Source organism: Anser cygnoides, chromosome 2, assembly GCF_040182565.1.
Source record: "Anser cygnoides isolate HZ-2024a breed goose chromosome 2, Taihu_goose_T2T_genome, whole genome shotgun sequence".
Taxonomy (NCBI): Eukaryota; Metazoa; Chordata; class Aves; order Anseriformes; family Anatidae; genus Anser; species Anser cygnoides.
The window spans coordinates 89,782,752-89,795,000 of record NC_089874.1 but is presented as its reverse complement, the minus strand read 5'-3'; the positions used below and the strand labels follow the sequence as shown (position 1 = coordinate 89,795,000).

The following is a 12,249-nucleotide window of genomic DNA, read 5'->3' as shown; positions in this document are numbered from 1 at the left end:
CCCAACACCTTTCTATAATGGTAGCCTGCTCAGTGACTGGAAATGAGGTGCAGTTATGGCAGGTGGTATACTGCAACATTTCTCAGTCCCTGATTTCTCCTGCAAGCATGACTGAACACAAAGGAAGAAAAAAAGAAAAAAAAAAGACATGCCCATGCATTTATTACTGCCTGCATGGGTCACCTGGCTGCTATTAATCAGTTGATTACTACACATTTTTCCACAGAATACAGTGAACCTCAGCCAACCACAGAAAGCATCCCAAGAAAATGTCCACAAGAAGGGAATCACATTCATGAAGGGTACTTCATTCCTACTGCACCTGCCTTTTCACAACGGCTTAGGGCTTCGGCAGGACTGGGAATGACAATGGGAGGAGGAAGTGACAAAGGAGAAAATACCTTCTTTAGGGAAATCGACGGTGTTTGCCACTTTTTTTTTTGTTTGTTTTTGCAGACAAGAGTATTTAAAAGCCATGCTTCCATTTCAGTATTCCTGAATTTACCTGCCCTTGGCATGACAAGCTTTGCATTTAGCATTTGTGCAACTTCAGCATCACACTTCCGTTGTACTCCTTCCTGCCTTTGGCTGCCATCAGACACAATTCAATTTGAAAACACTCCCCAGTTCTTAAATGGGGAGGTAAACTGGAGTACAGGTTGTTATTTTTTTTATATTATTATCAATGGAATATTCCCTGGCTTACTTTCTGTGAGAGTAGACTACCGTCTGTCCTAAAACTGATGCCCTCCATTATCAGAGATTAATTTTCTTCCATTTCCTGGGGATGAAACATGGAAAGAAAAATACAGACAGTGGAAAATTGAGGAGGGCAAGATTTTTTTCCTCTAATGATTACTTAGAACAATTAAGCGTGGTTCCTAAATGTAGATGAAGATCCACAAGCACTAAGCAAATGGATAAAACAACAACAAAAAAAAGAACTTAAAAAAATCCTAAAGATGTTCTGAACCACTCACAGGGGAAAATTACACTCCTACACTATATTACGCTATGGTATCTGGTAAATACCAATGAAATTGCAGCTAACTTCAGTGTAGGCTCCGTATCACCAAAATAAACATGGCAGGGCATCCCTCCACCCCCAATTCTGCAATGGCAACAGTGTGTTGGTTTGGGCTGTGTTATCGTTACCATGTTTTTCAAACAGGACTTGGGCATAACGTGGCCTGGGCTAAATTTTAAGTGCTAAAAGTGGAATTCACCTCTTTGGCTTTGGCATAGTAAATCTATGAATAGGAAGCTATGACCTATGTTTGCCTCCCTTTCCTCCTCTGCTCTAGCAGAAATATTGACACCAGGTTCCAGGAAAGCACAAGACAGCCTTACGTATGGATATCAGGATTTATACCAAAGTATCTATTTGATATAAATTTGTCAATTAACAGACCTTTACAAACATTTTTATTTTTATTTTTTTTTTAAGAAGTGTTTATGACATGGGACTCTCTTTGTTTTGTCATGCAAAAAAATGTTTTACAACTTTTCATTGCAAGTTGTATCTACAGAATCAAGTTTATCACTAGCATAAGAAGCATGTTCGACTTCACTGTCTTCAATGCACTTTCATCTGCTTGCATTAGCAGGTAACTTAGGAGCCCACATTAGAAGCCCACATTAGAAATCAAAAGATGGGTGGGCAGCTCACCAAAGCTGTCTTACTCACAAACAGTGAATACGTATAGCTCTCATTTATAGCAGGAAATGGACCAGCACCTAGGTGATACCAGATCTTTGTGTTTAGGAATCCAAAGAGCTTCAAAGTTTGCTCCCTTACTGAAAGAGCTCCCAAGTTCCCACCAAAAATATATATAACCATTTCTCGAAGTCTTTTCAGGCACAGAACTCAAACCTGTGTGTTTTCCTCTCCACAATTCAAATACCAGATCACAGATAAAGCTACTCTAATGTTTTGGAAAAAGAATCAAATGTTGCAGTCGTAAGCTATTGAGCTAATTAATAATAAACACACACTAAAGCTGAAAGGCTATGCTGATTTTGTTTTAAAAAAAGGAAGCACCTTACTGACCACGATCACACAAAAGTTTTGGATTTAAATTAGCCAGTATTTGTCCAGATTTTGCAGCATCCTGAGCCCAAAAGAAAATTTACACTTGACTGATTTCCCTCCTTGCAACTCTCTGCAAGACAACTTGTGCTATGTCTTAAGTATATGTCAGAGAAGGTCCCATGAATCACTGAGGCACTGCTTCGCTTACTCCAAATGTAAACTACAGCTGGAAATGAATTTGGGATCTTTTAGGATTCTGTGTGTAAATAGGATAAAGTCATTGCAAGGTCAAGATTTTCCAATCTATCAGAATACAGCAAATTAATTACTTGCAAGTCTTAGTTTATTATTTCATCTCCTGCTTTATGATGCAAATTCAAAAGTAAACCTTTCTGGGAAAACGAATGTTTAGCATTTATGCAATGCATTATCAATCCAAACAAATATATAAGCACATCAGTCCTTCTACAAACCCTACTGTCTTAAGGCCAACGAAATAATTCAATGAGATGACCTAATCCAATGCCAAAGACTAACTATTATGTTTTCTTCTTTGTTTACCAGCTATGTAGTTACTGACTTCTCTGCAAAAAGATGTGCTTGACACTCAGCCCAGTGGCATTACGGTATGGACATGAAGTCACCAATTTAGTCATTTGTGGAGTTCGTTTGGACTTATATCAGCACACCTAAACTCAGAGCTGTCCTTCCATCTATATGTAGCTCTACTTCTGGTGCTGCAAGGAGTACATAAATGCACAGCACGTCCTGTTGCATGTTTCCTACTTGTAGGTGTAGCCTTTGAGTAAACAGAAAGGTCCCTGAAGGAACAATTCTGTTCTGCGTACACCCTTCGAGCGCACGCACGATTTTCCACAAAGCCTTAGAGCAGAGAACAGGAGCTTTTGAGAAGTTTGGAGGGGGGTGAGAACTTTGTGCTGAGGACCTGTGTTCTGCAGGTGCCTTTGAAAGCACAGAATGAGCGTGGAACACGCACTCTCCAGCTGCGCTAGCTCTGGGTTAACTGTGATAAAACAAAAGAGCAACCTGGCCAACCCCAGCCTTGCTTCCACAGCCCCGGTGCGGAAATGGCCGATTTCGCAACCCCAACTTGTGCAAGCAGCCTGGCAGCAGGAAAAGGGACCGCTTGCACAGGTCGCTGGAGCGGCTGGCCCTGGCCGAGTGCTCGTGTGAGAGCGTGTCTCCTCTTTGTGGTCTCTGACGCGTCTCATTGGCTCCTAGTCATGTAGGCCATGGCTTTGGCAAACAAAATCCAAAACAGCAAGCAAAAACGTAAAACCCCAACCCACTTTACAGCCTAAACTGAAGCAAAGCACCGAAGACGGGTCCTAGATTCAACCTCCCATGGCAGGTGAAGAAGTTGAATAAATAAGTAAATAAAGCAAAACCAGGCTGCAGCCTGGAAAACACAGCACCAGCTGAACACCTATAGCACACAGTGTACCCCGTGGGAGAATTTGCACATTAACAACAGGTGATAAGGGCTATATACACTGCGTCATCAGCCTTTTTGTTTTTAAGCTGGGAGTTGCATCTACCTACAGACCTGTAATACAGCTGCATTTCTCATTGCATGGCCAGATGGCCTTGAAACAAGCCCCTTTGATCCACTGGAGTTGATGGGTTTGAAGTGATAACCAAGAGAGAGGATGCACAAGGACAGCCCTGTAGAAGTATTTAATCTTGAGCTTCCTTTTTTTTTTTTAAAAAAAAAAAAAAGAAATAATGTAACTTTTTTTTCCATAGACTTTTACCTTCACATATGACTTTTACCTACTACAAATGACTGAGCACAAAACAGGAAGGCTGTCAAATGTGGGTAAAAAGTAGTATGTATTGCACAACCAGTGGAAATACTTGAAGAAAATTGCTAGAATCCTACAAACTAGTTTTAATTAAAAGTGTTCAATATCTCAGCAAGCAGCTGATAATTAGCTTTATTATTGTAATTTAATATGCTAGACTTCACAATCTCTGTGAATGACTCTACTTTAGAACCATTTTAATTCTATTTTTAATTTCCGCCTCATCACACTGCTCAATGTAAATAATAACTACAAAGATGGGGGGTGGTCCTTTTCTGAAAACTAAAAACAGAGAATCACAATTAGCACTTCAGTGTCCTTCCAATGCTGTTTTAAAAACACCCCCCAGGTCTTTTAAAAGATTGCATTAAAAATAAAAAAGGTTAAAACCAAGTGGATCATTTTTTCTCCCTTTATTCTTCTCCCTCTCCATTAATTCCATATTCAGAGTTTTCTATGAAGTCTAGGGAGATGTTTAGTTTATTCAATCACTTCTCCATTCCTGCCTAGTGTAAATTCTGGTTAACTACACGAACTGACAATACAATTATAAGCATACAGTCAAATTTCAATGGAGAGCTCCTGTCTGCAAAATGAAGGAAGCTCTGTAATTCAACACACAAGATTAAGAAAAGAACTCTGCTAACAGTACAGATTTGAAACATTTGTATGTCTGGCACATGTAAAATTAATTTCCATGTTAGTGAACAATTGTGAGGGTGTAAAAAAAGTTGTCTCAGAGATCCTACATAATTCTCAGTTCTTTGGGAATTCTTTGTACAAGCACTGACAAATGATAGAGAGTGTATCTTGTATGCATGTATGTGTTTTCCATATGTACTCCTTCTAACATTCTACTGTACTGACCCATATTTTTGTAACAATTTGTAGTTAAAGGGGATTTTTAAAAGGTCTTTTAGTGACTGTGTGCAAATGGCTGGACTCGAAATCCTTGCAAATATGAAAAAGGTTCTTCCTTCTAGTTTTTGAACTGTAACCAATCATTAAAATTAGTTGCACAATATGAGAAAAATATGAAGGTAATTTTCCTAATTAAGGCCACGTTTTATTAACTCATTAAACTCTGTCACCTTTTTGCTTGATTTTTAGTGAAGAAAAGAGAAATAAATTTGCCATGACAGGGAAAATGCACACATTTCCATCATACAAATAAACTGACTAAAAAAGGTGAGATGTGTAAATTGAGGCACTCAATCTAAGAACACTGCACATTTTCCAGTGACCAAACGGAGCTCTTGGATATTCTTCCAGAGCTCTCACTCGAAAGAAAGCAAGTAACAGATGCAAAACTGAACTTTTTGTATTCATGTATATACATACGTACGGCTTAAAAGCAGAGGATGTCTTTAGCAATGCATATCTAAATATGCAACTGAGAAAAAATAAAAGGGCCTCTTTATGTCTCGAATTGTTATTGCCAAGTATCCCCAACAATATATCAGTAGTCGATTTGTCCAAATTATAGGAGGTTTCAATAACTCTGCTTCACGATCTCAGAATTGCTTCCTAATTTCTCTCCAAACTGTTCAAGCTGTTACGGATTATTAAAGGACATTATCAGCCTGAATAAGCATATTAAAGATCTGTGTGATTTTTTTTTTTTCCAAATAAACCTAAAAATAACTCCTAAAATTACTATAATTGAAATGAATTAGCAAGTTTCTCCACACTACATTTTTCAGTTAACTCATTTTGCTTTTGCAAATATTTTGGACCCAATCCACTACTGACAATTCCAGCTTTATATTGCAATTACTCCACTGTTCTCAGTGAGTTGACACAAGCAGAAAAATGAAGCAATGCAGCAGGGAATCAAACCTATCATACAGAACAAGTTTTTCTTTTACTGAGAAAGCTAGAGCAACTGGGATCAGAAGAAGAAATTTAAATCATTCGGATGTAATATATTTCAAAATAAGCTAAAGAAGTAGTAGACACTTCCCATATTAAAAAAAAAAAAAAAAAAAAAAAAAAGACAATTCCAGTGTGAATGCTCTTCAAAACTGCAATCTGAGCCCTTTGAGGCATTTATACCAGAAGCACAAGTGTGCCATGAAGGTCCCAAACCTGCATTGTCCCATCCACGTGAATTTTCAGTGGTACAAATAAAGTTAAGAACATGCACGTATCTTTCCAGGACTAGGACCTACCTTTGCAGTCACCACACTGCCTTGGCAGTGACCTGCCCAGTGCAAAAAACCTGCAGCCTCTTCTTGTCCACGAGTTTAAAGCATCGAGGAAGGTGGGTCTTAAAGGAAAAGGGTGAGGCAAACGTTGTTGGGTTTTTAATAAAGATTCATCACAGCACAGCCTCTGGGGCTATCATAATGCTGTTTAAGTTTAGGGAGCAAACAAAACTCTTGCTGACTCCGAGCTGATGTTATGTTTATGTATAGATTACAGTCTTAGGGACAACGCACCGTGGCTGACCTTGGAAGCGGGGAGTTTCCCAGCTGAAGTCAGTTTTGCTGGATAGCCACTAGGGAGGTGAAACTTGTGCAGCCTCCTTGGATGAGTGGAAGGTACTTAAAGTAGCCTCCTGTTTAAAAACTGACATAAAACCGAGAAGTCCAAGGCTGCCTGTCTTGCTTCAGATGGAATTCAAACTTTTCTCTAAATGCTGTAGCTCTCCAACTTGAAAATAGATAAAAAAATTTATATAAATCTTTGGATTAAAGAAAAAATGCCAGTGAGGAGTAAATTTTTCTTCTTTTGACTCCTGCGTTGTGTGGCAGGCATTAAAAAAAAATAAAAATCCCAAAGAATCATATTCCCAGAAAAACTGAAAAGAGTCCTCACCTCACACTGTTCAACTGATACAATAGATTCCTGGTATTCTTCCGAATGTATCTAGCAAACGCATTTAACCATCTGATGTTTTTCCAGCAGTGCAACCTCCTCCACTCCCCCTTCTTTTTTGATTCTGTGAAGAAAACGGTCCCAAACCTTTCATCTGGGTGATCTTATACTTCCTAGAAAAGTGGGGTTTGTCGATTTGAAAGGGGAATTCCATGGGAGTCCATTACAATGTCGGCAACATATCCCTCTCTACACGCATAAAGATGACAACTTTTTCTAAAGACCCCATTGTTGCTACACTGCATTTTACTACTTTATTATGTTTTCTTTGGTCTAATTCTATTACTTTTAATAATAGTAGAACATAATGACTGGTCAAAATGTAATCAAATACATATGTGAATCTTGACTGTAAAACAATAAAATCCACTGTGGACCCAGCTCTTTTTACACATAAAACATATAAATAAAATCCCACAAGTCCTCGGTGGAAGTTTTTCCTGACGAGGAGCCACACAATTAGGCTGTGATCCATGACTTTTGATATCCTCTGGACTTTAAGAAAAAAAAAAGCTGCCAAAAATGATCTGCCAGATCTAGCATACAATTCATTATGCCCTTCCTCATTTTCTGTTGCTTAAATACAAACTGGACACATTTCCTTGTTTTCTGTAAGGTTGCACTGTTAGTGTGAGAAGTACCTAAGCTCAAATAAAATGTCTGGAATTTTTTTTGGCTTTGTTTTGCAGTTATCTAATTTTAACTATGAGAAACAAGTTTTGTATTGTTGTAAAACTCTGTGGATTGATTCTGCACTTACATTTCTGCATAGCTATGTGGTGGAAGTGGCAAGCAAACCAGATTTTCAGTATTAACCTCCACAAGGGAAAGAAAAACTGCTACGGTAATGGAGGGATGGAGACTATCACCTTTTTATTGCGCGCTGCGTGTAACACAAATGACAAAGGCATCATTCGTGCTTGCATAATGGGACATGCCACCAGACTATTCCCAGAGTGAGCACGGGCAGCCAGGAGTGCAGGTGGGAAGTCACAGGTGTACGACCAGCTTCTCTCCGCTGCCACCCCTGCGCGTGTGACCTACAAAAACCCGTAAGCTCATGATGCTCACGGGGACTTGGGCAGCCAGCCTGAGATGTCCTCGGCCCGGACAAACGATGTGTATAGGAGCAATGCCTAAGCTCCTCCAAGTTATCGTGGGCACAAAGGGCAAGGAGATAAGCTAGCCCCATGCCCTGTCTTCCCATCACTGTGTTGGGTCAGAGAGATCCGTGATCACTCGTTCCTCACCGGGGTCCACAGGTCCTTCTGGGCTGAGTTAGGACAGTAACAAAATCCAACGTTATGCCTCTGCCTGCCTGCTACTTCCCCTGGAAGTCATACCCAGAAGGTGGGTGACTCTCGCGGATAAACAGAGAGCATTAGCTTTGAAACCCTGGCTCCTGAGGATGACCAGCACTGGGCTGCCACCGACCTCTGTATGGATCGCTTGGATATTCTCAGTGGATAAGCCTGCTTTCTCCTGGCTTTTTATCTTAAATTCACCTCCTCTTAAGGCACATCATTTCTATTTCTTATTGTTTTTATACTTGCAGTATATTGAGTTCTGGGTTTAGGTTAATGTACTCACCCTATCTCCCCCCCCCCCCCCCCCCCCCCCCAAACATATGGATAGTCACCAATTTTAATATTTGTGAGAAAATCTTTAGGGTTTTAGGGTTGGAAGCAAGTCTGGGATAATAGAAACATGAACTAAGGAAAGTGCAGAGCTCTGCAGTATTTTGGACGCTTCCCCATGCAGTTCTGCTAAGGACAGCTATCATTTTAAGAGTACTTGCACATGGTCTACGCTTGGTTTCTCATGTCCACATGCAGCAGTTTCAAAGGCTTTGATACAGCAATAAGGCAAAAAGCCCATCATACTGCAGCTTGGAAGAGCTTTGTTCAGAATTGAGGTGTCCTTTGGGGTGGGTGGGCAGGGAGGAAAGGAGCAAGTGGGGATATATTGCAGTCTCAGCAGTATAGTTCCACTCAGTTTTAAAACAAACATTTATGAGTTAAAAATCAAAGGAAAGCTTGTCAGTATTAAAAAGAGTCTTCTACATGGGAGAGATGACACCTTTTGGAAAAGGCACATAGGATGAACTACTGTTTGCTACTGTTATATTAACCCATGAATAGGAATATTGGGCCTTTGCATGGTAACAAATCTATTTTCACTTTTTTTTGTCTTAAATTTTCTCTCATTAGAGAATAGAAGAAGAGTAAGTATAAATAAAATTAGTTAAGGGTAAAACTGTGATCTGTGAAATTCAGAAGAAACTACCCTTTAATATAAGCAAGGCACTCCATCCTCAAATTTCTCAATTTCAGGAAAACTCCCAGCCCCTTAAACTATGTGATTCAACAGCAAGGCGAGAGCAGCGCAGCAAGCTGGTCACGACATCCGCCTGTAGAGGTGATTCAGATAAAGTCTTTCAAAGTATTTGGAAGGATTCTCACTGCAATATATTAACAGTTTTCACTACATTTCAATGATCATTTATAATGTTTAACAGACAGACATACTATTTGGTACTCCCTTGTTCACGCGAGTAACTACTGATGTGAGCAGTCAACTGAAAGCTAGCAGAGTGCGTCTTTTAAAGGATTTGACCCTTACAATGCACTGCAGCCTTTAATTTTAAAACTGGATTATTAAAGTCTAGCAAATGGGTTGTAAAGGTGAAGGCATGAATTATAATCAGGATTAGATACCTTTTTGTTTTGAACTGCTGGACAATAAATGCATATGCACACAACCTCTGTGGCGTCTACTTATTGAAAAGAAAACTATCTGGTCAGGAAGGTCTCTCCTTCTAACTTCTTATCCTTGCACAAAATCCTGTGAAAATGCTATTTGCGCTTCTATGTGTAAGAAGACCTAATGTAAGGAAGAGAAAAAAGAGAAGAAAAGAAAAAAGAAAGAAAAAAAAGAAAGAAAAAAGAAAAGAAAAAGACAGAAAAAGAAAAAAAAAAAAGAAAAAGAAAAAAAAGAAAAAAAAGAAAAAAAAAAGAAAAAAAAGAAAAAGAAAAAAAAGAAAAAGAAAAAGAAAAAAAGAAAAAGAAAAAGAAAAAGAAAAAGAAAAAGAAAAAGAAAAAGAAAAAGAAAAAGAAAAAGAAAAAGAAAAAGAAAAAGAAAAAGAAAAAGAAAAAGAAAAAGAAAAAGAAAAAGAAAAAGAAAAAGAAAAAGAAAAAGAAAAAGAAAAAGAAAAAGAAAAAGAAAAAGAAAAAAAGAAAAAGAAAAAAAGAAAAAAAAAGAAGAAAAAGGGAAAGGAAAAGAAAAAGAAAAACCAACACTACCGTCCTTTACAGTCATTCACAGAGTTGAAGCTAGTGGCCATGCTAGTCCAGGAACTGTTGCATTCCACAAAACATCCCTTTCCTGAGAACACTTGCAAACCTAAGGCACAAATGTTTCCCGACACAGTACTCTCGCCATCCCAACATGTAAGAACCGTGGGCGCAGAGCGCCTGGCAGCGCTACCCTACCTTCTGGACCACGGCAGGAAAGTAATCCAAGAAGCAGTCCGTCTCTTGAGGCGCAAAATTAAAAGTTTCCTCGGAAGCAAGTGCCGCGGCGGACAGGGCTCGCACACCGGGTGCCCGCGCGCATCTTCTCCGGCAGCGCCGGCAGAGCGGGGCAGCCGCTGCACGGGGATGGGGGGGGGGGGGGGGGGGACACCCCGCGGCGGAGCCCCCCGGCTGGGTGACAAGGGACAAAACTTGTGGCAGTCAGCGGCTCCCCCGGCAGCTGCGCTTCCCTGAAACGCCCCGCTAATTTGGCAGGTCCCCGGGATGAGGCTGCCGGAGCAGAGCCACGGGGGCTGAAAGGCGGGGAGAGGGGAGAGGATGGGGTGATGATGGGAGATGGTGGGAGATGGAGATGGGGAGATGATGGGAGATGGGGAGGTGATGGGAGATGATGGGAGATGATGGGAACAGGGGCACCTCCGCTCGGCTCCGTGAAGGCAGCGCTCCCGGAGCCAGCGCCTCCGCTCCCCGACGGCGTTTTAAGCCAAAAAAAGAAAAAAAAAAAAAAAAAAAAAAAAAAAACGGGATGGGGGAGGCAAGGAAGGAAAGCGGAGGGAGGGAGGGAGGACAGACGGACGGACGGACGGACCTGCCTACCGCTGGCCCCCAGCCTCCACCCCCCCGCCTTCACCCTCCCACCAACTTCTCCCCGGCACCTTTGGGGTCCCCGCTCCCCCCGGCCGGGTCGGGGCTGCGGGAGGCAGCGGGGAGTGGCTCCGGCGCCGGATCCGAAGTAACTCACCGAAAAGCGGTGCGAGAGCCGGGCGCCGCGATGCAGACCCTGCAGGGCGCTCGGGGGGCACGGCGAGCCCGGGGGAAGCGGCTCACATGCTCGGCGGCTGAGCGCAGTTAGCGGCCGTGCAGGATCGGGCCCTCGTTTTGGCCGTGCCTCAGTTCCTCATCTGCGAGAAGAGGACAATAATACTTCCTTTCTCACATCCTATCCTCATCTGCGCTCTCATGGTACAGAACCCATCGGCGTGTGGGTAACTACGCGTGTGAGTAACCTCGGTGACTTGCAAGGGACAGGTCGGAGACGCAAAGTGAGGCAGCGTGTAAGCATCTGAAAGATGAGGGCCCTGCAATGTAAGCTTCTCCTAACAGCTCCCTTACTAAAATTTTATACTGTGTGACAAAATAAGGTCTCCAACGCAAAGCCGGGCTGCTTTCAGGACAGCAGCGGCAGGGCTGCACCTGGGGGTTTACCGCAAGCACTCCTTCCCCCTAGGAAGCTCGGCAGACACCACTGCCGTGTGCGCACGGAGCGGGTGATACCTGGGTGCACTCCAGGAGAGCCAGGTATGCTCGGGTGCTTCTGAGTTTTATAAGCAGTGGTTTTCCTCAGTGCATCTTGGCCAAAACGCAGAGCCCTCCTTTTGTCACCGCTCGTGAGCACACCTTACGGGTCTCACCGGGTCTAAACCCAGAGCCAAATTTTCCTCTTATTTATTCCAGAAGACCCCCACATGTTTCAGCAGGTTTGCGTATAGGGAAACAGACATTTAAAAGGAAGAAAGAAAGAAACATACAAATTCAGGAAAAGGTGCCACCGTGCCCTAAGCAGTTAGTACCTTTCTCCAGGAAATCCAGGGGGCTCTGCCTCAGCGAGATTGGGGAACACGGGCAAGGAGAACTTGGCTGACCGCCCTCTTGGAAAGTGGAAGCTGGTTAACTCGAGGACGCGGCAGCTTTCCCCAGATGCACGTGTCCTGCCCGGATATTCTGAAGTGGAAGGGCTGACATCTCGCAGGAGAGCCGTGCTTTCAGAAGCTGTTTGAGGCTTTTCTGCCTTCCAGCTCCCACAGAGCCCGCAGGTCAGCGGTTCTGAGCCTGCCCCAGCTGATGGGGGGAAGCCGATTCGGCACGCACTCTTAAAGGCAGATTTCACACTACACAAGCCACAATTTCTCGTTAAGCGTTTGATAAGAGTATTTAAGGTCAGAATCAAGTTGCTGGACACAGGCGAGCTGATCCTGCT

General features: G+C 42.3%; 1 protein-coding gene across 10 annotated transcripts in view; it reads right to left on the bottom strand.

The window, feature by feature from the left end:
• Positions 1 to 11,858, bottom strand: part of IKZF1 (IKAROS family zinc finger 1) — a 74,507-nt gene extending 62,649 nt beyond the window's left edge. For 2 of the 10 annotated variants that reach the window (XM_066992601.1, XM_048076395.2), the window contains exon 1: positions 11,014 to 11,321. The gene's annotated coding sequence lies outside the window, so the exon portion shown is untranslated. Of the gene's footprint in view, positions 1 to 6,029; positions 6,553 to 10,229; positions 10,443 to 11,013; positions 11,322 to 11,842 lie in introns of those variants that run through there. The other 8 variants (XM_048076389.2, XM_048076390.2, XM_048076394.2 and 5 more) reach the window with 8 other exon arrangements.
• Between the last annotated feature and the right edge of the window lie 391 nt (positions 11,859 to 12,249).